The sequence below is a fragment of the Chiloscyllium plagiosum genome, unplaced genomic scaffold, assembly GCF_037043375.1.
Source record: "Chiloscyllium plagiosum isolate Xiang-an unplaced genomic scaffold, Cpla_swu_hap1 HiC_scaffold_19, whole genome shotgun sequence".
NCBI classification, from domain to species: domain Eukaryota; kingdom Metazoa; phylum Chordata; class Chondrichthyes; order Orectolobiformes; family Hemiscylliidae; genus Chiloscyllium; species Chiloscyllium plagiosum.
This window is the reverse complement of record NW_028270157.1, coordinates 2,057,754-2,083,175: the sequence shown is the minus strand read 5'-3', so window position 1 is coordinate 2,083,175 and position 25,422 is coordinate 2,057,754. Positions and strand designations below refer to the sequence as shown.

At 59.6% G+C, this 25,422-nt stretch overlaps 1 protein-coding gene across 16 annotated transcripts in view; it reads right to left on the bottom strand.

Moving 5' to 3' along the window:
• Positions 1 to 25,422, bottom strand: part of nav3 (neuron navigator 3) — a 639,300-nt gene that overhangs the window by 350,313 nt on the left and 263,565 nt on the right. The window lies entirely within an intron of this gene.

The following is a 25,422-nucleotide window of genomic DNA, read 5'->3' as shown; positions in this document are numbered from 1 at the left end:
GGGACAGTCTGGGGGACAGTGTGGGGGACAGTGTGGGGGACAGTGTGGGGGACAGTGTGGGGGATAGAGTGGGGACAGTGTGGGGGACAGTGTGGGGGACAGTGTGGGAGACAGTGTGGGGGACAGTGTGGGGGACAGTGTGGGGGACAGAGTGGGGACAGTGTGGGGGACAGTGTGGGAGACAGTGTGGAGGGTAGTATGGGGGACAGAGTGGGGGACAGAGGGGAGGCCGTGTCGGGGACAGTGTCGGGTCAGAGTGGGGGATAGTTTGGGGGACAGTGTGGGGGACAGAATGGGAGGCAGTCTAGGGGACAGCATGGGGGACAGTGTGGGGGACAGAGTGGGGGACAGAATGGGGGGCAGTGTAGGGGACAGCGTGGGGGACAGAGTGGGGGACAGAATGGGAGACAGTGTAGGGGACAGTTTGGTTGACAGTGTGGGTGACAGTGTGGGTGACAGTGTGGGTGACAGAGTGGGGGACAGAGTGGAGGAAAGAGTGGGGGACAGTGTGGGGGACAGAGTGTGGTACAGAGTGTGGGACAGTGTGGGGGACAGTGTGGAGGACATGGTGGGGGACAGTGTGGGGAACATTGTGGAGGACAGTGTGTGGTCAGAGGGGAGAACAGAGTGGGGGACAGAGTGGGGGACAATGTGGGGGACAGATTGTGGGGGACATAGTGGGGGACAGTGTGCGGGAACAGTGTGGGGGAGAGAGTGGGGGATATTGTGGGTTATATTGTGGGGGACAGAGTGGGGGTCAGATTGGGGGACAGAGTGGGGGACAGAGTGGGGGACAGTGTGGGGAACAGTGTGGGGGAACAGTGTGGGGGAAAGAGTGGGGGATAGTGTGTGGGACAGAATGGGGACAGAGTGGGGGATAGTTTGGGGGCAGTGTGGGGGACAGAATGGGAGGCAGTGTAGGGGACAGAGTGGGGCACAGTGTGGGGGACAGAGTGGGGACATAGTGGGGGACAGTGTGGGGGACAGTGTGGGGGACAATGTGGGGGACAGAGTGGGGGACAGAGTGGGGGACAGAGTGGGGGACAGTGTGGAGGGTAGTATGGTGGACAGAGTTAGGGACAGAGTGGGGGACAGAGTGGGGACGGTGTGGGGGACGGTGTGGGGGACAGAGTGGGGGACAGAGTGGGGGACAGTGTGGGGGATAGTTTTGGGGACAGTGTGGGGGACAGAATGGGAGGCAGTGTAGGGGACAGTGTGGGGGACAGTGTGGGGGACAGAGTGGGGGACAGAATGGGGGACAGTGTAGGGGACAGCGTGGGGGACAGAGTGGGGGACAGAGTGGGGGACAGTGTGGGGGACAGTGTGGGGGACAGTGTGGGGGACAGAGTGGGGGACAGTGTGGAGGGTAGTGTGGGGGCCAGTGTGGGGAACAGTGTGGGGGACAGTGTGGGGGACAGAGTGGGGGACAGTGTGGGGGACAGTGTGGGGAACAGTGTGGGGGACAGAGTGGAGGGTAGTATGGGGGACAGAGTGGGGGACAGAATGGGGGACAGTGTTGGGGACAGTGTGGAGGACAGTGTGGGGGACAGGGTGGAGGACAGTGTGGGGTACAGTGTGGGGAACAGAGTAGGGGACAGAGTGGGGGACAGAGTGGGGTACAGAGTGGAGGACAGTGTAGGGGACAGTGTGGGGAACAGTGTGGGGGACAGAGTGGGGGACAGAGTGGGGGACAGTGTGGAGGGTAGTGTGGGGGACAGAGTTAGGGACAGTGTGGGGAACAGTGTGGGGGACAGTGTGGGGGACAGTGTGGGGAACAGTGTGGGGGACAGAGTGGAGGGTAGTATGGGGGACAGAGTGGGGGACAGAATGGGGGACAGTGTTGGGGACAGTGTGGAGGACAGTGTGGGGGAAAGTGTGGGTGACAGAGTGGGGGACAGAGTGGGGGACAGAGTGGGGGACAGAGTGGGGGCACTGCGTGGGACAGAGTGGGGGACAGTGTAGGGGACAGTGTGGAGGACAGAGTGGGGGACAGAGTGGGGGCAGTGTGGGGGACAGTGTGGGGGACAGAGTGGGGGACAGAGTGGGGGCAGTGTGGGGGACAGTGTGGGGGACAGAGTGGAGGGTAGTATGGGGGACAGTGTGGGGGACAGAGTGGGGGACAGTGTAGGGGACAGTGTAGGGGACATTGTGGAGGACAGTGTGTGGTCAGAGGGGAGGACAGAGTGGGGGACAGAGTGGGGGACAGTGTGGGGAACATTGTGGAGGACAGTGTGTGGTCAGAGGGGAGGACAGAGCAGGGACAGTGTGGGGAACAGTGTGGGGGACAGTGTGGGGTACAGAGTAGGGGACAGTGTGGAGGGTAGTATGGGGGACAGAGTGGGGGACAGATGGGAGGCCGTGTCGGGGACAGTGTCGGGTCAGAGTGGGGGATAATTTGGGCGACAGTGTGGGGGACAGAATGGGGGGCAGTGTAGGGGACAGCGTGGGGGACAGAGTGGGGGACAGTGTGGAGGACAGTGTAGGGGACATAGTGGGGGACAGAGTGGGGGACAGAATGGGAGACAGTGTAGGGGACAGTGTGGGTGACAGTGTGGGTGACAGAGTGGGGGACAGAGTGGGGGACAGTGTGGGCGACAGTGTGGGGCCAGACTCGGGGACACTGTGGGGGACAGAGTGGGATAAAGAACGGAAGACAGTGTGGGGGACAGTGTGGGGGACAGAATGGGGGACAGTGTGGGGGACAGAGTGTGGGACAGAGTGTGGGACAGCGTGGGGGACAGTGTGGGGGACAGTGTGGAGGACAGTGTCGGGGACAGAGTGGGGGACAGAGTGGGGGACAGAATGGGAGACAGTGTGGGGGACAGAGTGGGGGACAGAGTGGGGGTCAGTGTGGTGGACAGTGTGGGGGACAGAGTGGAGGACAGTGTGGGGGACAATGTGGGGGACAGAGCGGGTGACAGTGTGGTGGACAGTGTGGGGACAGAGTGGAGGACAGTGTGGGGGACAATGTGGGTGACAGTGCGTGGGACAGAGCGGGGGGAAAGTGTGGGGTCAGAGTGGGGGACAAAGTGGGGGATACTGTGGGGAACAGTGTGGGGGTCAGAGTGGGGGACAGAGTGGGGGACAGAGTGGGCGACAGTGTGGGGAACAGAGTAGGGGACAATGTGGGGGACAGAGTGGGGGACAGAGTGGGGGACAGTGTGGGGGAGAGAGTGGGGGATATTGTGGGGTATATTGTGGGGGTCAGAGTGGGGGACAGAGTGGGGGACAGAGTGGGGGACAGTGTGGGGAACAGTGTGGGGAACAGTGTGGGGGAACAGTGTGGGGGAACAGTGTGGGGGAACAGTGTGGGGGAAAGAGTGGGGGATAGTGTGTGGGACAGAATGGGGACAGAGTGGGGGATAGTTTGGGGGACAGTGTGGGGGACAGAATGGGAGGCAGTGTAGGGGACAGAGTGGGGTCAGTGTGGGGGACAGAGTGGGGACATAGTGGGGGACAGTGTGGGGGACAGAGTGGGGGACAGAGTGGGGGACAGAGTAGGGGACAGTGTGGAGGGTAGTATGGGGGACAGAGTTAGGGACAGAGTGGGGGACAGAGTGGGGACGGTGTGGGGGACGGTGTGGGGGACAGTGTGGGGGACAGAGTGGGGGACAGAGTGGGGGACAGTGTGGGGGACAGTGTGGGGGACAGAGTGGGGGACAGAATGGGGGACAGTGTAGGGGACAGCGTGGGGGACAGAGTGGGGGACAGAGTGGGGGACAGTGTGGGGGACAGTGTGGGGAACAGTGTGGGGGACGGAGTGGGGGACAGTGTGGGGGACAGAGTGGGGGACAGTGTGGAGGGTAGTGTGGGGGACAGAGTTAGGGACAGTGTGGGGAACAGTGTGGGGGACAGAGTGGAGGGTAGTATGGGGGACAGAGTGGAGGGTAGTATGGGGGACAGAGTGGGGGACAGAATGGGGGACAGTGTTGGGGACAGTGTGGAGGGCAGTGTGGGGGAAAGTGTGGGTGACAGAGTGGGGGACAGAGTGGGGGCACTGCGTGGGACAGTGTGGGGTAAAGAGTGAGGGACAGTGTGGAGGACAGTGTGGAGGACAGTGTGGGGGACAGGGTGGAGCACAGTGTGGGGGATAGTGTGGGGAACAGAGTAGGGGACAGTGTGGGGAACAGAGTAGGGGACAGAGTGGGGGACAGAGTGGGGTACAGAGTGGAGGACAGTGTAGGGGACAGTGTGGGGAACAGTCTGGAGGACAGTGTGGGGGACAGTGTGGGGAACAGTGTAGGGGACAGTGTGGAGGACATAGTGGGGGACAGAGTGGGGGACAGAGTGGGGGACAGAGTGGGGGACAATGTGGGGGACAGAGTGTGGGGGACATAGTGGGGGACAATGTGGGGGACAGTGTGGGGACAGTGTGGAGGACAGAGCAGGGACAGTGTGGGGAACAGTGTGGGGGACAGTGTGGGGACAGTGTGGGGGATAGTGTGGGGGACAGTGTGGGGACAGTGTGGGGGCCAGTGTGGGGTACAGAGTAGGGGACAGTGTAGGGGACAGTGTGGAGGACAGAGTGGGGGACAGAGTGGGGGACAGAGTGGGGGACAGAGTGGGGGACAGTGTGGGGAACATTGTGGAGGACAGTGTGTGGTCAGAGGGGAGGACAGAGTGAGGGACAGTGTGGGGGACAGAGTGGGGACAGTGTGGGGGACAGAGTGGGGACAGTGTGGGGGACAGTGTGGGGGACAGTGTGGGGGACAGAGTGGGGACAGTGTGGGGGACAGTGTGGGAGACAGTGTGGAGGGTAGTATGGGGGACAGAGTGGGGGACAGAGGGGAGGCCGTGTCGGGGACAGTGTCGGGTCAGAGTGGGAGATAGTTTGGGGGACAGTGTGGGAGACAGAATGGGAGGCAGTCTAGGGGACAGCATGGGGGACAGTGTGGGGGACAGAATGGGAGACAGTGTAGGGGACAGTTTGGTTGACAGTGTGGGTGACAGTGTGGGTGACAGTGTGGGTGACAGAGTGGGGACGGTGTGGGGGACGGTGTGGGGGACAGTGTGGGGGACAGAGTGGGGGACAGAATGGGGGGCAGTGTAGGGGACAGCGTGGGGGACAGAGTGGGGGACAGAATGGGAGACAGTGTAGGGGACAGTTTGGTTGACAGTGTGGGTGACAGTGTGGGTGACAGAGTGGGGACGGTGTGGGGGACGGTGTGGGGGACAGTGTGGGGGACAGAGTGGGGGACAGAGTGGGGGACAGTGTGGGGGATAGTTTTGGGGACAGTGTGGGGGACAGTGTGGGGGACAGAGTGTGGGACAGAATGGGGGACAGTGTAGGGGACAGCGTGGGGGACAGAGTGGGGGACAGAGTGGGGGACAGTGTGGGGGACAGTGTGGGGAACAGTGTGGGGGACAGTGTGGGGGACAGTGTGGGGGACAGTGTGGAGGGTAGTGTGGGGGACAGAGTGGGGGACAGAGTGGGGGCACTGCGTGGGACAGTGTGGGGTAAAGAGTGAGGGACAGTGTGGAGGACATTGTGGAGGACAGTGTGGGGGACAGGGTGGAGCACAGTGTGGGGGATAGTGTGGGGAACAGAGTAGGGGACAGTGTGGGGAACAGAATAGGGGACAGAGTGGGGGACAGAGTGGGGTACAGAGTGGAGGACAGTGTAGGGGACAGTGTGGGAAACAGTCTGGAGGACAGTGTGGGGGACAGTGTGGGGAACAGTGTAGGGGACAGTGTGGAGGACATAGTGGGGGACAGAGTGGGGGACAGAGTGGGGGACAATGTGGGGGACAGAGTGTGGGGGACATAGTGGGGGACAATGTGGGGGACAGTGTGGGGACAGTGTGGAGGACAGAGCAGGGACAGTGTGGGGGACAGTGTGGGGACAGTGTGGGGGATAGTGTGGGGGACAGTGTGGGGGACAGAGTGGGGGACAGTGTGGGGTACAGAGTAGGGGACAGTGTGGGGGACAGTGTGGAGGACAGAGTGGGGTCAGAGTGGGGGACAGTGTGGGGAACATTGTGGAGGACAGTGTGTGGTCAGAGGGGAGGACAGAGTGAGGGACAGTGTGGGGGACAGAGTGGGGACAGTGTGGGGGACAGAGTGGGGACAGTGTGGGGGACAGTGTGGGGGACGGTGTGGGGGACAGAGTGGGGACAGTGTGGGGGACAGTGTGGGAGACAGTGTGGAGGGTAGTATGGGGGACAGAGTGGGGGACAGAGGGGAGGCCGTGTCGGGGACAGTGTCGGGTCAGAGTGGGGGATAGTTTGGGGGACAGTGTGGGAGACAGAATGGGAGGCAGTCTAGGGGACAGCATGGGGGACAGTGTGGGGGACAGAGTGGGGGACAGAATGGGGGGCAGTGTAGGGGACAGCGTGGGGGACAGAGTGGGGGACAGAATGGGAGACAGTGTAGGGGACAGTTTGGTTGACAGTGTGGGTGACAGTGTGGGTGACAGAGTGGGGACGGTGTGGGGGATGGTGTGGGGGACAGTGTGGGGGACAGAGTGGGGGACAGAGTGGGGGACAGTGTGGGGGATAGTTTTGGGGACAGTGTGGGGGACAGAATGGGAGGCAGTGTAGGGGACAGTGTGGGGGACAGTGTGGGGGACAGAGTGGGGGACAGAATGGGGGACAGTGTAGGGGACAGCGTGGGGGACAGAGTGGGGGACAGAGTGGGGGACAGTGTGGGGGACAGTGTGGGGAACAGTGTGGGGGACAGTGTGGGGGACAGTGTGGGGGACAGAGTGGGGGACAGTGTGGAGGGTAGTGTTGGGGACAGAGTTAGGGACAGTGTGGGGAACAGTGTGGGGGACAGTGTGGGGGACATAGTGGGGGACAGTGTGGGGGACAGTGTGGGGGACAGTGTGGGGAACAGTGTGGGGGACAGAGTGGAGGGTAGTATGGGGGACAGAGTGGGGGACAGAATGGGGGACAGTGTTGGGGACAGTGTGGAGGACAGTGTGGGGGACAGGGTGGAGGACAGTGTGGGGTACAGTGTGGGTAACAGAGTAGGGGACAGAGTGGGGGACAGAGTGGGGTACAGAGTGGAGGACAGTGTAGGGGACAGTGTGGGGAACAGTGTGGGGGACAGAGTGGGGGACAGAGTGGGGGACAGTGTGGAGGGTAGTGTGGGGGACAGAGTTAGGGACAGTGTGGGGAACAGTGTGGGGGACAGTGTGGGGGACAGTGTGGGGAACAGTGTGGGGGACAGAGTGGAGGGTAGTATGGGGGACAGAGTGGGGGACAGAATGGGGGACAGTGTTGGGGACAGTGTGGAGGACAGTGTGGGGGAAAGTGTGGGTGACAGAGTGGGGGACAGAGTGGGGGACAGAGTGGGGGCAGTGTGGGGGACAGTGTGGGGGACAGAGTGGGGGACAGAGTGGGGGCAGTGTGGGGGACAGTGTGGGGGACAGTGTGGGGGACAGAGTGGGGGACAGTGTAGGGGACAGTGTAGGGGACATTGTGGAGGACAGTGTGTGGTCATAGGGGAGGACAGTGTGGAGGACAGAGTGGGGGACAGAGTGGGGGCAGTGTGGGGGACAGTGTGGGGGACAGAGTGGGGGACAGAGTGGGGGCAGTGTGGGGGACAGTTTGGGGGACAGTGTGGGGGACAGAGTGGGGGACAGTGTAGGGGACAGTGTAGGGGACATTGTGGAGGACAGTGTGTGGTAATAGGGGAGGACAGAGTGGGGGACAGAGTGGGGGACAGTGTGGGGAACATTGTGGAGGACAGTGTGGGGTCAGAGGGGAGGACAGAGTGGGGGACAGAGTGGGGGACAATGTGGGGGACAGAGTGTGGGGGACACAGTGGGGGACAATGTGGGGGACAGTGTGGGGACAGTGTGGAGGACAGAGCAGGGACAGTGTGGGGAACAGTGTGGGGGACAGTGTGGGGACAGTGTGGGGGATAGTGTGGGGGACAGTGTGGGGTACAGAGTAGGGGACAGTGTGGAGGGTAGTATGGGGGACAGAGTGGGGGACAGATGGGAGGCCGTGTCGGGGACAGTGTCGGGTCAGAGTGGGGGATAATTTGGGGGACAGTGTGGGGGACAGAATGGGGGGCAGTGTAGGGGACAGCGTGGGGGACAGAGTGGGGGACAGTGTGGAGGACAGTGTCGGGGACATAGTGGGGGACAGAGTGGGTGACAGAATGGGAGACAGTGTAGGGGACAGTGTGGGTGACAGTGTGGGTGACAGAGTGGGGGACAGAGTGGGGGACAGTGTGGGCGACAGTGTGGGGGACAGAGTCGGGGACACTGTGGGATAAAGAACGGGAGACAGTGTGGGGGACAGTGTGGGGGACAGAATGGGGGACAGTGTGGGGGACAGAGTGTGGGACAGAGTGTGGGACAGAGTGTGGGACAGCGTGGGGGACAGTGTGGGGGACAGTGTGGAGGACAGTGTCGGGGACAGAGTGGGGGACAGAGTGGGGGACAGAATGGGAGACAGTGTGGGGGACAGAGTGGGGGACAGAGTGGGGGTCAGTGTGTTGGACAGTGTGGGGGACAGAGTGGAGGACAGTGTGGGGGACAATGTGGGGGACAGAGCGGGGGACAGTGTGGGGTCAGAGTGGGGGACAAAGTGGGGGATACTGTGGGGAACAGTGTGGGGGACAGAGTGGGGGACAGAGTGGGGGAGAGAGTGGGCGACAGTGTGGGGAACAGAGTAGGGGACAATGTGGGGGACAGAGTGGGGGACAGAGTGGGGGACAGTGTGGGGGAGAGAGTGGGGGATATTGTGGGGTATATTGTGGGGGACAGAGTGGGGGTCAGAGTGGGGGACAGAGTGGGGGACAGTGTGGGGAACAGTGTGGGGAACAGTGTGGGGAACAGTGTGGGGAACAGTGTGGGGGAACAGTGTGGGGGAACAGTGTGGGGGAAAGAGTGGGGGATAGTGTGTGGGACAGAATGGGGACAGAGTGGGGGATAGTTTGGGGGACAGTGTGGGGGACAGAATGGGAGGCAGTGTAGGGGACAGAGTGGGGTCAGTGTGGGGGACAGAGTGACGACATAGTGGGGGACAGTGTGGGGGATAGTGTGGGGGACAGAGTGGGGGACAGAGTGGGGGACAGAGTGGGGGACAGAGTGGGGGACAGAGTGGAGGGTAGTATGGGGGACAGAGTTAGGGACAGAGTGGGGGACAGAGTGGGGACGGTGTGGGGGACGGTGTGGGGGACAGTGTGGGGGACAGAGTGGGGGACAGAGTGGGGGACAGAGTGGGGGACAGAGTGGGAGATAGTTTGGGGGACAGTGTGGGGGACAGAATGGGAGGCAGTGTAGGGGACAGTGTGGGGGTCAGTGTGGGGGACAGAGTGGGGGACAGAATGGGGGACAGTGTAGGGGACAGCGTGGGGGACAGAGTGGGGGACAGTGTGGGGAACAGTGTGGGGGACAGTGTGGGGGACAGAGTGGGGGACAGAGTGGGGGACGGTGTGGAGGGTAGTGTGGGGGACAGAGTTAGGGACAGTGTGGGGGACAGAGTGGGGGACAGTGTGGGGAACAGTGTGGGGGACAGAGTGGAGGGTAGTATGGGGGACAGAGTGGGGGACAGAATGGGGGACAGTGTTGGGGACAGTGTGGAGGACAGTGTGGGGGAAAGTGTGGGTGACAGAGTGGGGGACAGAGTGGGGGACAGAGTGGGGGCACTGCGTGGGACAGTGTGGGGTAAAGAGTGAGGGACAGTGTGGAGGACAGTGTGGAGGACAGTGTGGGGGACAGGGTGGAGCACAGTGTGGGGGATAGTGTGGGGAACAGAGTAGGGGACAGTGTGGGGAACAGAGTAGGGGACAGAGTGGGGGACAGAGTGGGGTACAGAGTGGAGGACAGTGTAGGGGACAGTGTGGGGAACAGTCTGGAGGACAGTGTGGGGGACAGTGTGGGGAACAGTGTCGGGGACAGTGTGGAGGACAGAGTGGGGGACAGAGTGGGGGACAGTGTAGGGGACAGTGTAGGGGACATAGTGGGGGACAGAGTGGGGGACAGAGTGGGGGACAGTGTGGGGGACAATGTGGGGGACAGAGTGTGGGGGACATAGTGGGGGACAATGTGGGGGACAGTGTGGGGACAGTGTGGAGGACAGAGCAGGGACAGTGTGGGGAACAGTGTGGGGGACAGTGTGGGGACAGTGTGGGGGATAGTGTGGGGGACAGTGTGGGGACAGTGTGGGGGACAGTGTGGGGTACAGAGTAGGGGACAGTGTGGAGGACAGAGTGGGGGACAGAGTGGGGGACAGAGTGGGGGACAGTGTGGGGAACATTGTGGAGGACAGTGTGTGGTCAGAGGGGAGGACAGAGTGAGGGACAGTGTGGGGGACAGAGTGGGGACATTGTGGGGGACAGAGTGGGGACAGTGTGGGGGACAGTGTGGGGGACAGTGTGGGGGACAGAGTGGGGACAGTGTGGGGGACAGTGTGGGAGACAGTGTGGAGGGTAGTATGGGGGACAGAGTGGGGGACAGAGGGGAGGCCGTGTCGGGGACAGTGTCGGGTCAGAGTGGGGGATAGTTTGGGGGACAGTGTGGGGGACAGAATGGGAGGCAGTCTAGGGGACAGCATGGGGGACAGTGTGGGGGACAGAGTGGGGGACAGAATGGGGGGCAGTGTAGGGGACAGCGTGGGGGACAGAGTGGGGGACAGAATGGGAGACAGTGTAGGGGACAGTTTGGTTGACAGTGTGGGTGACAGTGTGGGTGACAGTGTGGGTGACAGAGTGGGGGACAGAGTGGAGGAAAGAGTGGGGGACAGTGTGGGGGACAGAGTGTGGTACAGAGTGTGGGACAGTGTGGGGGACAGTGTGGGGGACAGTGTGGGGGACAGAGTGGGGACAGTGTGAAGGACAGAGTGGGGACAGTGTGGGGGACAGTGTGGGGGACAGTGTGGGGGACAGAGTGGGGACAGTGTGGGGGACAGTGTGGGAGACAGTGTGGAGGGTAGTATGGGGGACAGAGTGGGGGACAGAGGGGAGGCCGTGTCGGGGACAGTGTCGGGTCAGAGTGGGGGATAGTTTGGGGGACAGTGTGGGGGACAGAATGGGAGGCAGTGTAGGGGACAGCGTGGGGGACAGTGTGGGGGACAGTGTGGGGGACTGAGTGGGGGACAGAATGGGGGGCAGTGTAGGGGACAGAGTGGGGCACAGTGTGGGGGACAGAGTGGGGTACAGAGTAGGGGACAGTGTGGAGGACAGAGTGGGGGACAGAGTGGAGGACAGTGTGGGGAACATTGTGGAGGACAGTGTGTGGTCAGAGGGGAGAACAGAGTGGGGGACAGAGTGGGGGACAATGTGGGGGACAGATTGTGGGGGACATAGTGGGGGACAGTGTGCGGGAACAGTGTGGGGGAGAGAGTGGGGGATATTGTGGGGTATATTGTGGGGGACAGAGTGGGGGTCAGAGTGGGGGACAGAGTGGGGGATAGAGTGGGGGACAGTGTGGGGAACAGTGTGGGGGAACAGTGTGGGGGAAAGAGTGGGGGATAGTGTGTGGGACAGAATGGGGACAGAGTGGGGGATAGTTTGGGGGACAGTGTGGGGGACAGAATGGGAGGCAGTGTAGGGGACAGAGTGGGGCACAGTGTGGGGGACAGAGTGGGGACATAGTGGGGGACAGTGTGGGGGACAGAGTGGGGGACAGAGTGGGGGACAGAGTGGGGGACAGTGTGGAGGGTAGTATGGGGGACAGAGTGGGGGACAGAGTGGGGACGGTGTGGGGGACGGTGTGGGGGACAGTGTGGGGGACAGAGTGGGGGACAGAGTGGGGGACAGAGTGGGGGACAGTGTGGGGGATAGTTTTGGGGACAGTGTGGGGGACAGAATGGGAGGCAGTGTAGGGGACAGTGTGGGGGACAGTGTGGGGGACAGAGTGGGGGACAGAATGGGGGACAGTGTAGGGGACAGCGTGGGGGACAGTGTGGGGGACAGAGTGGGGGACAGAGTGGGGGACAGTGTGGGGGACAGTGTGGGGAACAGAGTGGGGGACAGTGTGGAGGGTAGTGTGGGGGACAGAGTTAGGGACAGTGTGGGGAACAGTGTGGGGGACAGTGTGGGGGACAGTGTGGGGGACAGAGTGAGGGACAGTGTGGGGAACAGTGTGGGGGACAGAGTGGAGGGTAGTATGGGGGACAGAGTGGGGGACAGAATGGGGGACAGTGTTGGGGACAGTGTGGAGGACAGTGTGGGGGACAGGGTGGAGGACAGTGTAGGGGACAGTGTGGGGAACAGTGTGGGGGACAGAGTGGGGGACAGTGTGGAGGGTAGTGTGGGGGACAGAGTTAGGGACAGTGTGGGGAACAGTGTGGGGGACAGTGTGGGGGACAGTGTGGGGAACAGTGTGGGGAACAGTGTGGGGGACAGAGTGGAGGGTAGTACGGGGGACAGAGTGGGGGACAGAATGGGGGACAGTGTTGGGGACAGTGTGGAGGACAGTGTGGGGGAAAGTGTGGGTGACAGAGTGGGGGACAGAGTGGGGAACAGAGTGGGGGCACTGCGTGGGACAGTGTGAGGGAAAGAGTGGGGGACAGTGTAGGGGACAGTGTGGAGGACAGAGTGGGGGACAGTGTAGGGGACAGAGTGGGGGACAGAATGGGGGACAGAGTGGGGGACAGTGTGGGGAACATTGTCGAGGACAGTGTGTGGTCAGAGGGGAGGACAGAGTGGGGGACAGAGTGGGGGACAGAGTGGGGGACAATGTGGGGGACAGAGTGTGGGGGACATAGTGGGGGACAATGTGGGGGACAGTGTGGGGACAGTGTGGAGGACAGAGCAGGGACAGTGTGGGGAACAGTGTGGGGGACAGTGTGGGGACAGTGTGGGGGATAGTGTGGGGGACAGTGTGGGGACAGTGTGGGGGACAGTGTGGGGTACAGAGTAGGGGACAGTGTGGAGGGTAGTATGGGGGAACAGAGTGGGGGACAGATGGGAGGCCGTGTCGGGGACAGTGTCGGGTCAGAGTGGGGGATAATTTGGGGGACAGTGTGGGGGACAGAATGGGGGGCAGTGTAGGGGACAGCGTGGGGGACAGAGTGGGGGACAGTGTGGAGGACAGTGTAGGGGACATAGTGGGGGACAGAGTGGGGGACAGAATGGGAGACAGTGTAGGGGACAGTGTGGGTGACAGTGTGGGTGACAGAGTGGGGGACAGAGTGGGGGACAGTGTGGGCGACAGTGTGGGGGACAGAGTCGGGGACACTGTGGGGGACAGAGTGGGATAAAGAATGGGAGACAGTGTGGGGGACAGTGTGGGGGACAGAATGGGGGACAGTGTGGGGGACAGAGTGTGGGACAGAGTGTGGGACAGCGTGGGGGACAGTGTGGGGGACAGTGTGGAGGACAGTGTCGGGGACAATGTGGGGGACAGAGCGGGGGACAGAGCGGGGGACAGTGTGGTGGACAGTGTGGGGACAGAGTGGAGGACAGTGTGGAGGACAATGTGGGGGACAGTGCGTGGGACAGAGCTGGGGGAAAGTGTGGGGTCAGAGTGGGGGACAAAGTGGGGGATACTGTGGGGAACAGTGTGAGGGACAGAGTGGGGGACAGAGTGGGGGACAGAGTAGGCGACAGTGTGGGGAACAGAGTAGGGGACAATGTGGGGAACAGAGTGGGGGACAGAGTGGAGGACAGTGTGGGGGACAGTTTGGGGACAGTGTGGAGGGCAGAGTGGGGACAGTGTGGGGAACAGTGTGGGGGACAGTGAGGGGAACAGTGCGGGGGAACAGTGTGGGGGACAGAGTGGGGGATAGTGTGGGGGACAGTGTGGGGGACAGAGTGGGGGACAGAGTGGGGGACAGAGTGGGCGACAGTGTGGGGAACAGAGTGGGGGACAGAGTTGGGGACAGAGTGGGGGATAGAGTGGGGTTCAGAGTGGGGGACAGTGTGGGGGACAGAGTGGGGACAGTGTGGGGAACAGTGTGGGGGACAGTGTGGGGAACACTGTGGGGGAACAGTGTGGGGGACAGTGTGGGGGACAGTGTGGGGGACAGAGTGGGGGACAGTGTGGGGGACAGTGTGGGGAACAATGTGGGGGACAGTGTGGGGGACAGAGTGGGGGACAGTGTGGGGGACAGAGTGGGGGACAGTGTGGGGGAACAGTGTGGGGGACAGTGTGGGGGAACAGTGTGGGTGACAGTGTGGGTGACAGAGTGGGGGACAGTGTGGGCGACAGTGTGGGGGACAGAGTCGGGGACACTGTGGGGGACAGAGTGGGATAAAGAACGGGAGACAGTGTGGGGGACAGTGTGGGGGACAGAATGGGGGACAGAGTGTGGGACAGAGTGTGGGACAGCGTGGGGGACAGCGTGGGGGACAGTGTGGGGGACAGTGTGGAGGACAGTGTCGGGGACAGAGTGGGGGACAGAATGGGAGACAGTGTGGGGGACAGAGTAGGGGAGAGTGTGGAGGGTAGTATGGGGGACAGAGTGGGGGACAGTGTGGTGGACAGTGTGGGGACAGAGTGGAGGACAGTGTGGGGGACAGAGTGGAGGACAGTGTGGGGGACAATGTGGGGGACAGAGTGGGGGACAGTGTGGTGGACAGTGTGGGGACAGAGTGGAGGACAGTGTGGGGGACAGAGTGGAGGACAGTGTGGGGGACAATGTGCGGGACAGTGCGTGGGACAGAGCGGGGGGAAAGTGTGGGGTCAGAGTGGGGGACAAAGTGGGGGATACTGTGGGGAACAGTGTGGGGGACAGAGTGGGGGACAGAGTGGGGGACAGAGTGGGCGACAGTGTGGGGAACAGAGTAGGGGACAATGTGGGGGACAGAGTGGGGTACAGAGTGGGGGACAGTGTGGGGGACAGTTTGGGGACAGTGTGGAGGGCAGAGTGGGGACAGTGTGGGGAACAGTGTGGGGAACAGTGTGGGGAACAGTGTGGGGGAACAGTGTGGGGGACAGAGTGGGGGATAGTGTGGGGGACAGTGTGGGGGACAGAGTGGGGGACAGAGTGGGGGACAGAGTGGGCGACAGTGTGGGGAACAGAGTGGGGGACAGAGTGGGGGATAGAGTGGGGGACAGAGTGGGGGACAGTGTGGGGGACAGTGTGGGGGACAGTTTGGGGACAGTGTGGAGGACAGAGTGGGGACAGTGTGGGGAACAGTGTGGGGGACAGTGTGGGGAACAGTGTGGGGGAACAGTGTGGGGGACAGAGTGGGGGACAGTGTGGGGGACAGTGTGGGGGACAGTGTGGGGGACAGAGTGGGGGACAGAGTGGGGGACAGAGTGGGGGACAGTGTGGGGGACAGAGTAGGGGAGAGTGTGGAGGGTAGTATGGGGGACAGAGTGGGGGACAGTGTGGTGGACAGTGTGGGGACAGAGTGGAGGACAGTGTGGGGGACAGAGTGGAGGACAGTGTGGGGGACAATGTGGGGGACAGAGTGGGGGACAGTGTGGTGGACAGTGTGGGGACAGAGTGGAGGACAGTGTGGGGGACAGAGTGGAGGACAGTGTGGGGGACAATGTGGGGGACAGTGCGTGGGACAGAGCGGGGGGAAAGTGTGGGGTCAGAGTGGGGGACAAAGTGGGGGATACTGTGGGGAACAGTGTGGGGGACAGAGTGGGGGACAGAGTGGGGGACAGCGTGGGGGACAGAGTGGGCGACAGTGTGGGGAACAGAGTAGGGGACAATGTGGGGGACAGAGTGGGGGACAGAGTGGGGGACAGTGTGGGGGACAGTTTGGGGACAGTGTGGAGGGCAGAGTGGGGACAGTGTGGGGAACAGTGTGGGGGACAGTGTGGGGAACAGTGTGGGGGAACAGTGTGGGGGACAGAGTGGGGGATAGTGTGGGGGACAGTGTGGGGGACAGAGTGGGGGACAGAGTGGGGGGCAGAGTGGGCGACAGTGTGGGGAACAGAGTGGGGGACAGAGTGGGGGATAGAGTGGGGGACAGAGTGGGGGACAGAGTGGGGGACAGTTTGGGGACAGTGTGGAGGACAGAGTGGGGACAGTGTGGGGAACAGCGTGGGGGACAGTGTGGGGAACAGTGTGGGGGAACAGTGTGGGGGACAGAGTGGGGGACAGTGTGGGGGACAGTGTGGGGGACAGTGTGGGGGACAGTGTGGGGGACAGTTTGGGGACAGTGTGGAGGACAGAGTGGGGACAGCGTGGGGAACAGTGTGGGGGACAGTGTGGCGAACAGTGTGGGGGAACAGAGTGGGGGATAGTGTGGGGGACAGAGTGGGGACAGTGTGGGGGACAGAGTGGGCGACAGTGTGGGGAACAGAGTGGGGGACAATGTGGGGGACAGAGTGGGGTACAGAGTGGGGGACAGTGTGGGGGACAGTTTGGGGACAGTGTGGAAGACAGAGTGGGGACAGTGTGGGGAACAGTGTGGGGGACAGAGTGGGGGACAGTGTGGGGGACAGAGTGGGATAAAGAACGGGAGACAGTGTGGGGGACAGTGTGGGGGACAGAATGGGGGACAGAGTGGGGGACAGTGTGGGGGACAGAGTGTGGGACAGCGTGGGGGACAGTGTGGGGGACAGTGTGGAGGACAGTGTTGGGGACAGAGTGGGGGACAGAGTGGGGGACAGAATGGGAGACAGTGTGGGGGACAGAGTAGGGGAGAGTTTGAAGGGTAGTATGGGGGACAGAGTGGGGGACAGTGTGGGGGACAGCGTGGGGGACAGTGTGGTGGACAGTGTGGGGACAGAGTGGAGGACAGTGTGGGGGACAGAGTGGAGGACAGTGTGGGGGACAATGTGGGGGACGGTGCGTGGGACAGAGCGGGGGGAAAGTGTGGGGTCAGAGTGGGGGACAGAGTGGGGGACAGTGTGGGGGACAGTTTGGGGACAGTGTGGAGGGCAGAGTGGGGACAGTGTGGGGAACAGTGTGGGGGACAGTGTGGGGAACAGTGTGGGGGAACAGTGTGGGGGACAGAGTGGGGGATAGTGTGGGGGACAGTGTGGGGGACAGAGTGGGGGACAGAGTGGGGGACAGAGTGGGGGACAGTGTGGGGGACAGTTTGGGGACAGTGTGGAGGGCAGAGTGGGGACAGTGTGGGGAACAGTGTGGGGGACAGTGTGGGGAACAGTGTGGGGGAACAGTGTGGGGGACAGAGTGGGGGATAGTGTGGGGGACAGTGTGGGGGACAGAGTGGGGGACAGAGTGGGCGACAGTGTGGGGAACAGAGTGGGGGACAGAGTGGGGGATAGAGTGGGGGACAGAGTGGGGGACAGTGTGGGGGACAGTTTGGGGACAGTGTGGAGGACAGAGTGGGGACAGTGTGGGGAACAGTGTGGGGGACAGTGTGGGGAACAGTGTGGGGGAACAGTGTGGGGGACAGAGTGGGGGACAGAGTGGGGGACAGTGTGGGGGACAGTGTGGGGGACAGTGTGGGGGACAGAGTGGGGGACAGAGTGGGCGACAGTGTGGGGAACAGAGTAGGGGACAATGTGGGGGACAGAGTGGGGGACAGAGTGGGGGACAGTGTGGGGGACAGTTTGGGGACAGTGTGGAGGGCAGAGTGGGGACAGTGTGGGGAACAGTGTGGGGGACAGTGTGGGGAACAGTGTGGGGGAACAGTGTGGGGGACAGAGTGGGGGACAGAGTGGGCGACAGTGTGGGGAACAGAGTGGGGACAGTGTGGGGAACAGTGTGGGGGACAGTTTGGGGACAGTGTGGAGGGCAGAGTGGGGACAGTGTGGGGAACAGTGTGGGGGATACTGTGGGGAACAGTGTGGGGGACAGAGTGGGGGACAGATTGGGGGACAGAGTGCGCGACAGTGTGGGGAACAGAGTAGGGGACAATGTGGGGGACAGAGTGGGGGACAGAGTGGGGGACAGTGTGGGGGACAGTTTGGGGACAGTGTGGAGGGCAGAGTGGGGACAGTGTGGGGAACAGTGTGGGGGACAGTGTGGGGAACAGTGTGGGGGAACAGTGTGGGGACAGAGTGGGGGATAGTGTGGGGGACAGTGTGGGGGACAGAGTGGGGGACAGAGTGGGGGACAGAGTGGGGGACAGTGTGGGGGACAGTTTGGGGACAGTGTGGAGGGCAGAGTGGGGACAGTGTGGGGAACAGTGTGGGGAACAGTGTGGGGGACAGTGTGGGGAACAGTGTGGGGGAACAGTGTGGGGGACAGAGTGGGGGATAGTGTGGGCGACAGTGTGGGGAACAGAGTAGGGGACAATGTGGGGGACAGAGTGGGGGACAGAGTGGGGGACAGTGTGGGGGACAGTGTGGGGGACAGTTTGGGGACAGTGTGGAGGACAGAGTGGGGACAGTGTGGGGAACAGTGTGGGGGACAGTGTGGGGGACAGAGTGGGGGACAGTGTGGGGGACATAGTGGGGGACAGTGTGGGGGACAGAGTGGGGGACAGAGTGGGCGACAGTGTGGGGAACAGAGTGGGGGACAGAGTGGGGGATAGAGTGGGGGACAGAGTGGGGGACAGTGTGGGGGACAGTTTGGGGACAGTGTGGAGGACAGAGTGGGGACAGTGTGGGGAACAGTGTGGGGGACAGTGTGGGGGACAGTGTGGGGAACAGTGTGGGGGAACAGTGTGGGGGAACAGTGTGGGGGACAGAGTGGGGACAGTGTGGGGGACAGTGTGGGGGACAGTGTGGGGGACAGTGTGGGGGACAGAGTGGGGGACAGTGTGGGGGACAGTTTGGGGACAGTGTGGAGGACAGAGTGGGGACAGTGTGGGGAACAGTGTGGGGGACAGTGTGGGGGACAGAGTGGGGGACAGTGTGGGGGACATAGTGGGGGACAGTGTGGGGGACAGAGTGGGGGACAGAGTGGGCGACAGTGTGGGGAACAGAGTGGGGGACAGAGTGGGGGATAGAGTGGGGGACAGAGTGGGGGACAGTGTGGGGGACAGTTTGGGGACAGTGTGGAGGACAGAGTGGGGACAGTGTGGGGAACAGTGTGGGGGACAGTGTGGGGGACAGTGTGGGGAACAGTGTGGGGGAACAGTGTGGGGGACAGAGTGGGGACAGTGTGGGGGACAGTGTGGGGGACAGTGTGGGGGACAGTGTGGGGGACAGAGTGGGGGACAGTGTGGGGGACAGTTTGGGGACAGTGTGGAGGACAGAGTGGGGACAGTGTGGGGAACAGTGTGGGGGACAGTGTGGCGAACAGTGTGGGGGAACAGTGTGGGGGACAGAGTGTGGGATAGTGTGGGGGACAGAGTGGGGACAGTGTGGGGGACAGAGTGGGCGACTGTGTGGGGAACAGAGTGGGGGACAGAGTGGGGGACAGTGTGGGGGACAGTTTGGGGACAGTGTGGAGGACAGAGTGGGGACAGTGTGGGGAACAGTGTGGGGGACAGTGTGGGGGACAGAGTGGGGGACAGTGTGGGGGACATAGTGGGGGACAGTGTGGGGGACAGTTTGGGGGCAGTGTGGAGGACAGAGTGGGGACAGTGTGGGGGACAGGGTGGGGGACAGTTTGGGGACAGAGTGGAGGACAGAGTGGGGGACATAGTGGGCGACAGTGTGGGGAACAGAGTGGGGGACAATGTGGGGGACAGAGTGGGGGACAGAGTGGGGGACAGTGTGGGGGACAGTGTGGGGGACAGTTTGGGGACAGTGTGGAGGACAGAGTGGGGACAGTGTGGGGAACAGTGTGGGGGACAGTGTGGGGAACAGTGTGGGGGAACAGTGTGGGGGACAGAGAGGGGGACAGTGTGGGGGACAGTGTGGGGGACAGAGTGGGGGACAGAGTGGGGGACAGTGTGGGGGACAGTGTGGGGAACAGTGTGGGGGACAGAGTGGGCGACAGTGTGGGGAACAGAGTGGGGGACAGAGAGGGGGACAGTGTGGGGGACAGTGTGGGGGACAGAGTGGGGGACAGAGTGGGGAACAGTGTGGGGGACAGAGTTGGCGACAGTGTGGGGAACAGAGTGGGGGACAGAGTGGGGGACAGAGTGGGGAACAGAGAGGAGGACAGTGTGGTGGACAGTGTGGGGGACAATGTGGAGGACAGTGTGGGGGACAGAGCGGGGGGAAAGTGTGGGGGCCAGTGTGGGGGACAGAGTGGGGGACAGAGTGGGGGACAGTGTGAGCAAAAGTGTGGGGGCCAGTGTGGGGGACAGAGTGGGGGACAGAGTGGGGGACAGTGTGGGGTACAGTGTGGGGGACAGAGTGGGGAACAGTCTGGAGGACAGTGTGAGGGACAGTGTGGGGGACAGAGTGGGGGACAGAGTGGGGGACAGAGTGGGGGACAGAGTGGGGGACAGTGTGGGGGACAGTGTGGGGTACAGTGTGGGGTACAGTGTGGGGGACAGAGTGGGCGACAGTGTAGGGGACAGTGAGGGGGACAGAGTGGGGGACAGAGTGGGGGACAGAGTGGGGGACAGTGTGGGGGACAGTGTGGGGAACAATGTGGGGGACAGTGTGGGGGACAGAGTGGGGGACAGTGTGGGGGACAGTGTGGGGGACAGAGTGGGGGATAGTGTGGGGGACAGTGTAGGGAACAATGTGGGGGATAGAGTGGGGAACAGAGTGGGGGTAAGGTGTGGGGGCCAGAGTGGGGGACAGAGTGTGGAGGACAGTCTGTTGAACAGTCTGTGGGACAGATAGACTGGGGGACAGTGTTGAGGACAGTGTGGGGGACAGAGTGGGGGATATTGTGAGGGACAGTGTGGGGGAAATTGTGGGGGACAGTGTGGGGGCAAGTGTGAGGGCCAGAGTGGGGGTAATGCGGGGGACTGTGTTGGAGGACAGTGTGGACTACAGTTTGGAGGAGAGTGTGGGGGACAGAGTAGGGGAGAGAGTGCGGAACAGAGTGGGGGACAGTGTGGAGGACAGAGTGAGGGACAGAGTGGGGGACAGAGTGGGGGACAGAGTGGGGACAGTGTGTGGGACAGTGTGGGGGACAGAGTGGAGGACAGTGTGGGGGACAGTGTGGGGGACAGAGTGGGGACAGAGTGGGGGACAGTGTGGGGGACAGAGTGGGGGACAGAGTGGGGGACAGAGTGGGGGACAGTGTGGGGGACAGTGTGGGGGACAGAGTGGGGGACAGAGTGGTGGACTGTGTGGGGCACAGTGTGGGCGACAGTGTGGGGGATAGTGTGGGGGACAGTGTGTGGAATTCCAAATGGACATTGATGGAGTTGTTGGGCAGGTATGAATTAATGTATTTTATCTTGGGCATGTATACCTAATGAGATACACTGGAAAGTGTGGTAGATGTGGGTCGATGAAGGGAGGTCTGAGGTGATTCAGTTTGATGCGGAGAACATTGAAAGACAATATAAAATAGGAGGTGCTATTCTGAAGCGGGGGACAGGAGCAGAGGGAGATGTGGGTAAATGTGCACAGCTCATTGAAGGTGGCACGACAGGGGGAGAGAGAAATTAATAAAGCACTTTATTAATTGGAGCATAGAGTATGGGGCAAGGAGGTGATATGGAACTTGGTAGACCTCATCTGGTGTGCTGTGTAGAGTTGTGGGTGTCATATTATCGGAATGAAGAAGTGATTTACAGCATAGTTCCAGGGGGTGGGACACAGCATTGCTGAGGAGAGTTTGCAGAAATTGGGAGTGTTCTCCTGAAGAGGCAGCAGAGAGGAGATTTGACAGAAATTTTCACACTCAAGGGACGTCTGGACAAAACGGATAAAGAGAAACTGTTCATCGTCACAAAGGGATTGAAAATGGGAGGAAACAGAGTTCAAGTGATTTTCAAAACATGCAAGGGTGATGTGAGACAAAAACATGTTCACCCAGTGAGTAGTGAGGGTGTGGTCTGCACTACCTGGAAACGTGGGGGAGGCAGATTCAAGTGAGTCAGGGGGATTGGATAATCATTTAGCTAGGACGAGTATGCAAAGATAGGGGGGAAGACATGAGGTTGGAACCAGGTAATGATGGTCATGTGAAGAGCTGGTGCAGACACAATGGGCTGAATGGCCTCCTCCCATGCTGTAACTATCCTGTGGTTATGTTACACTCAGACGTGGTCCAATACTGCAGCTGGAAACTAGGCAACAGTTTATAAAAGTTTAGCAACTCCCTTGTTTTTGTACTCTAAGGCTGTTCTCAGGCCTGCAACTCCTCCATGACATTTTAATAATTCCCTTGAGTTGGTAGTGTTTTGAAAATTCCATTGTGGATTTTGCTCACACAATGCTGCATTGCACTGATATACCAGAAGATGGAATCAAGAGTGAACTTAAAAGTAATCCATGTTTTAGAACATAGAATGTAGAACAATATGGGATGGCATGGTGGCTCAGTGGTTAGCACTGCTGCCTCACAGCACCAGAGACCTGGGTTCAATTCCCGCCTCAGGCGACTGACTGTGTGGAGTTTGCACGTTCTCCCCGTGTCTGTGTGGATTTCCTCCGGGTGCTCCGGTTTCCTCCCACAGTCCAAAAATGTGCAGGTCAGGTGAATTGGCCATGCTAAATTGCCCGTAGTGTTAGGGGCAGTGGTAAATGTAGGGGAATGGGTCTGTGCTTCGGCCGGTCGGTGTGGACTTGTTGGGGTGAAGGGCCTGTTTCCACACTGTAACTAATCTAATCTAATCAATACAGCACAGAACAGCTCCTTCGGCCGTCAGTGTTGCGCCGACCTGTGAACTATTCTCAGCTCGTCCCCCTACACTATCCCATCATCATCCATGTGCTTATCCAAGGATTGTTTAAACCTCCTTAATGTGGCTGAGTTAACTACATTGGCAGGCAGGGCATTCCACACCCTTACCACTCTCTGAGTGAAGATCCTGCCTCTGACATCTGTCTTAAATCTATCACCCCTCAATTTGTAGCTATGCCCCCTCACGTTTTAATGTTTCGGTACACATTGTGCTGAATATCTGACTGCATCTTCCCACAAACTTCCCCAGCCCTTCCTTCTACCTTGAAAGTAAATGGCCAGGTCTCCCTGCGATATACCTCTGTCACATTAGCCACTTGTTTGTTCCCATGGGGAGGGTTCTGAAAGCAGTGACAGAAACATCAACACAGGGGTAGTTCAAGCCTGGATCTGAGTAAGATCATCACTGATGTGGAGGGGAGAGAGGGAGTTCCCTGAGCAAGGCTGTAGGTTATGGAAATTATGGGTGGTTGGGGGACATCGTGTACACGAGCAGGGAGGTGATGTTGAACAGGACACTGGTTAGATCTCAGCGACAGTATGTGTACAGCTGTTAAAGTCAAGTTATTGGAAAAATGTGACCACATTGGAGAGAGTGCAGAATCTATGATTCAAGTGATTTACAGGAATGGTTCCAGGAATAAGAAGCCCTCTGCTCTTGTACTTGTTGGCTGTACGTATTTCCCAGGGAAAGGAAGCTGCTAATCAGCTTGCGTGGTCTCTCTGACACAACCCAGTGGGCATTCAGAATCACACAAGATCAGGGTGCAGAAGGAGGTCCTGTTGCTCATCGTATTTTTCTCAGCAGTTTAACTTGGTGTCAATCTTCTGTCATTTATCCGTAACCCTGCACACTGTTTGTATTTAACTATCCATTCAAAGCCCTCTATGCTTTATGAATAGGTCACTCTACCCATCCCGCCACCTTCAATGCTCTGTGCACATACACCTTCAGCTCCTTCTGCTCCTCCAGCCCTTTTAGAATCATACCGTTTACTTTATTCTCCATCTCCATGTTCCTTATGCCTTCTCACACACTTCTCTGCATTGACCCACATTTGTCACCTCTCCACCAAAGTCCTTCTGAAGTTTGACACCGTCCCCCTTACAGTTTACAATCCTCCCATGTTACTGCCTCAAACATTCCCAGGAAGCTCTTTTATTTTTACTCAACAAATCCATGCTGACTCTTCTGAATCGATCCACATTTTTCTGTGATTAATAATTCCATCACTCAGTTAAACTGCAAAGGAAGACAAGACATAAGGATAGATAAATCCCCTGGGCCAGACGGGATATAGCTGAAACTTTATTGCTGGAACAGCACAGCAGGTCAGGCAGCATCTAGGGAACAGAAGATTCGACGTTTCGGGCACATGCCCTTCTTCAGGTTATGGAAATTATGTGCCCGAAACGTCGAATCTTCTGTTCCCTAGATGCTGCCTGACCTGCTGTGCTGTTCCAGCAATAAAGTTTCAGCTTTGATCTCCAGCGTCTGCAGACCTCACTTTCTCCTCCCAGACGGGATATACCCTCGGTTCCTACAGGAAGCGAGGGAAGAGATTGCTGCGCCTTTGGTGATGATCTTTGCATCCTCACTGTTCACTGGAGTAGTGCCAGATGATTGGAGGGTGGCAAATGTTATTCCCTTGTTCAAGAAAGGAAGTAGGGATAATTCTGGGAATTACAGACCAGTCAGTCTTACATCTGCTGTAGGTAAATTATCAGAGAGGATTTTGAAAGACAGGATTTATGATTATTCGGAAAAGCATAGTTTGATGAGAGATAGGCAGCATGTCTTTGTGAGGGGCAGGTCATGCCTTAGAAGACTCATTGAATTCTTTGAGCAAGTGACAAAACATATTGATGAAGGTAGAGCAGTGGATGTGGTGTACGTGGATTTTAGCAAAGCGTTTGATAAGGTTCCCCATGTTAAGCTCATTCAGAATGTTCGGAGACATGGGATACATGGAAACCTGTCTGTCTGGATACAGAATTGGCTGGCCCATTGAAGACAGAGGGTGGTGGTAGATGGAAAGTATTCAGCCTGGAACTCGGTGACCAGTGATGTCCCACAGGAATCGGTTCTGGGACCTCTGCTTTTTGTAATTTTTTATAAAAGACTTGGATGAGGAAGTGGAAGGGTAGGTTAGTAAGTTTGCCGATGACATGAAGATTAATGGAGTGGTGGATAGTGTGGAGGGCTGCTGTAGATTGCAACAGGATGTTGACAGGATGTAGAATTGAGCTGATAAGTGGCAGATGGAGTTCAACCTGGAAAAGTGTGAAGTGATTCATTTTGGAAGGTCGAATTTGAATGCAGAATACACGGTTAAAGGCAGGATTCTTGGCAGCGTGGAGGAACAGAGGGATCTTGGGGTCCATGTTCATAGATCCCTCAAAGTTGCCACCCAAGTTGGTAGGGTTTGATTAGATTAGATTAGATTAGATTACTTACAGTGTGGAAACAGGCCCTTCGGCCCAACAAGTCCACACCGACCCGCCGAAGCGCAACTCACCCAGACCCATTCCCCTACATTTACCCCTAACACTACGGGCAATTTAACATGGCCAATTCACCTAACCTGCACATTTCTGGACTGTGGGAGGAAACTAGAGCACCCGGAGGAAACCCACGCAGACACAGGGAGAATGTGCAAACTCCACACAGACAGTTGCCTGAGGCGGGAATTTAACCCCGGGTCTCTGGCGCTGTGAGGAGGGCACATGGTGTGTTGGATTTCATTAGCAGGGGGATTGAGTTTAAGAGCAGTGAGGTTATGCTACAGCTCTATAGAGCCCTGGTTAGACCACACGTGGAACATTGTGATCAGTTCTGGTTGCCTCATTATAGGAAGAATGTGGAAGCTTTACAGAGGGTGCAGAGGGGATCTACCAGGATGCTGCCCGGACTGGAGGGAATGTCTTATGGAGAAAG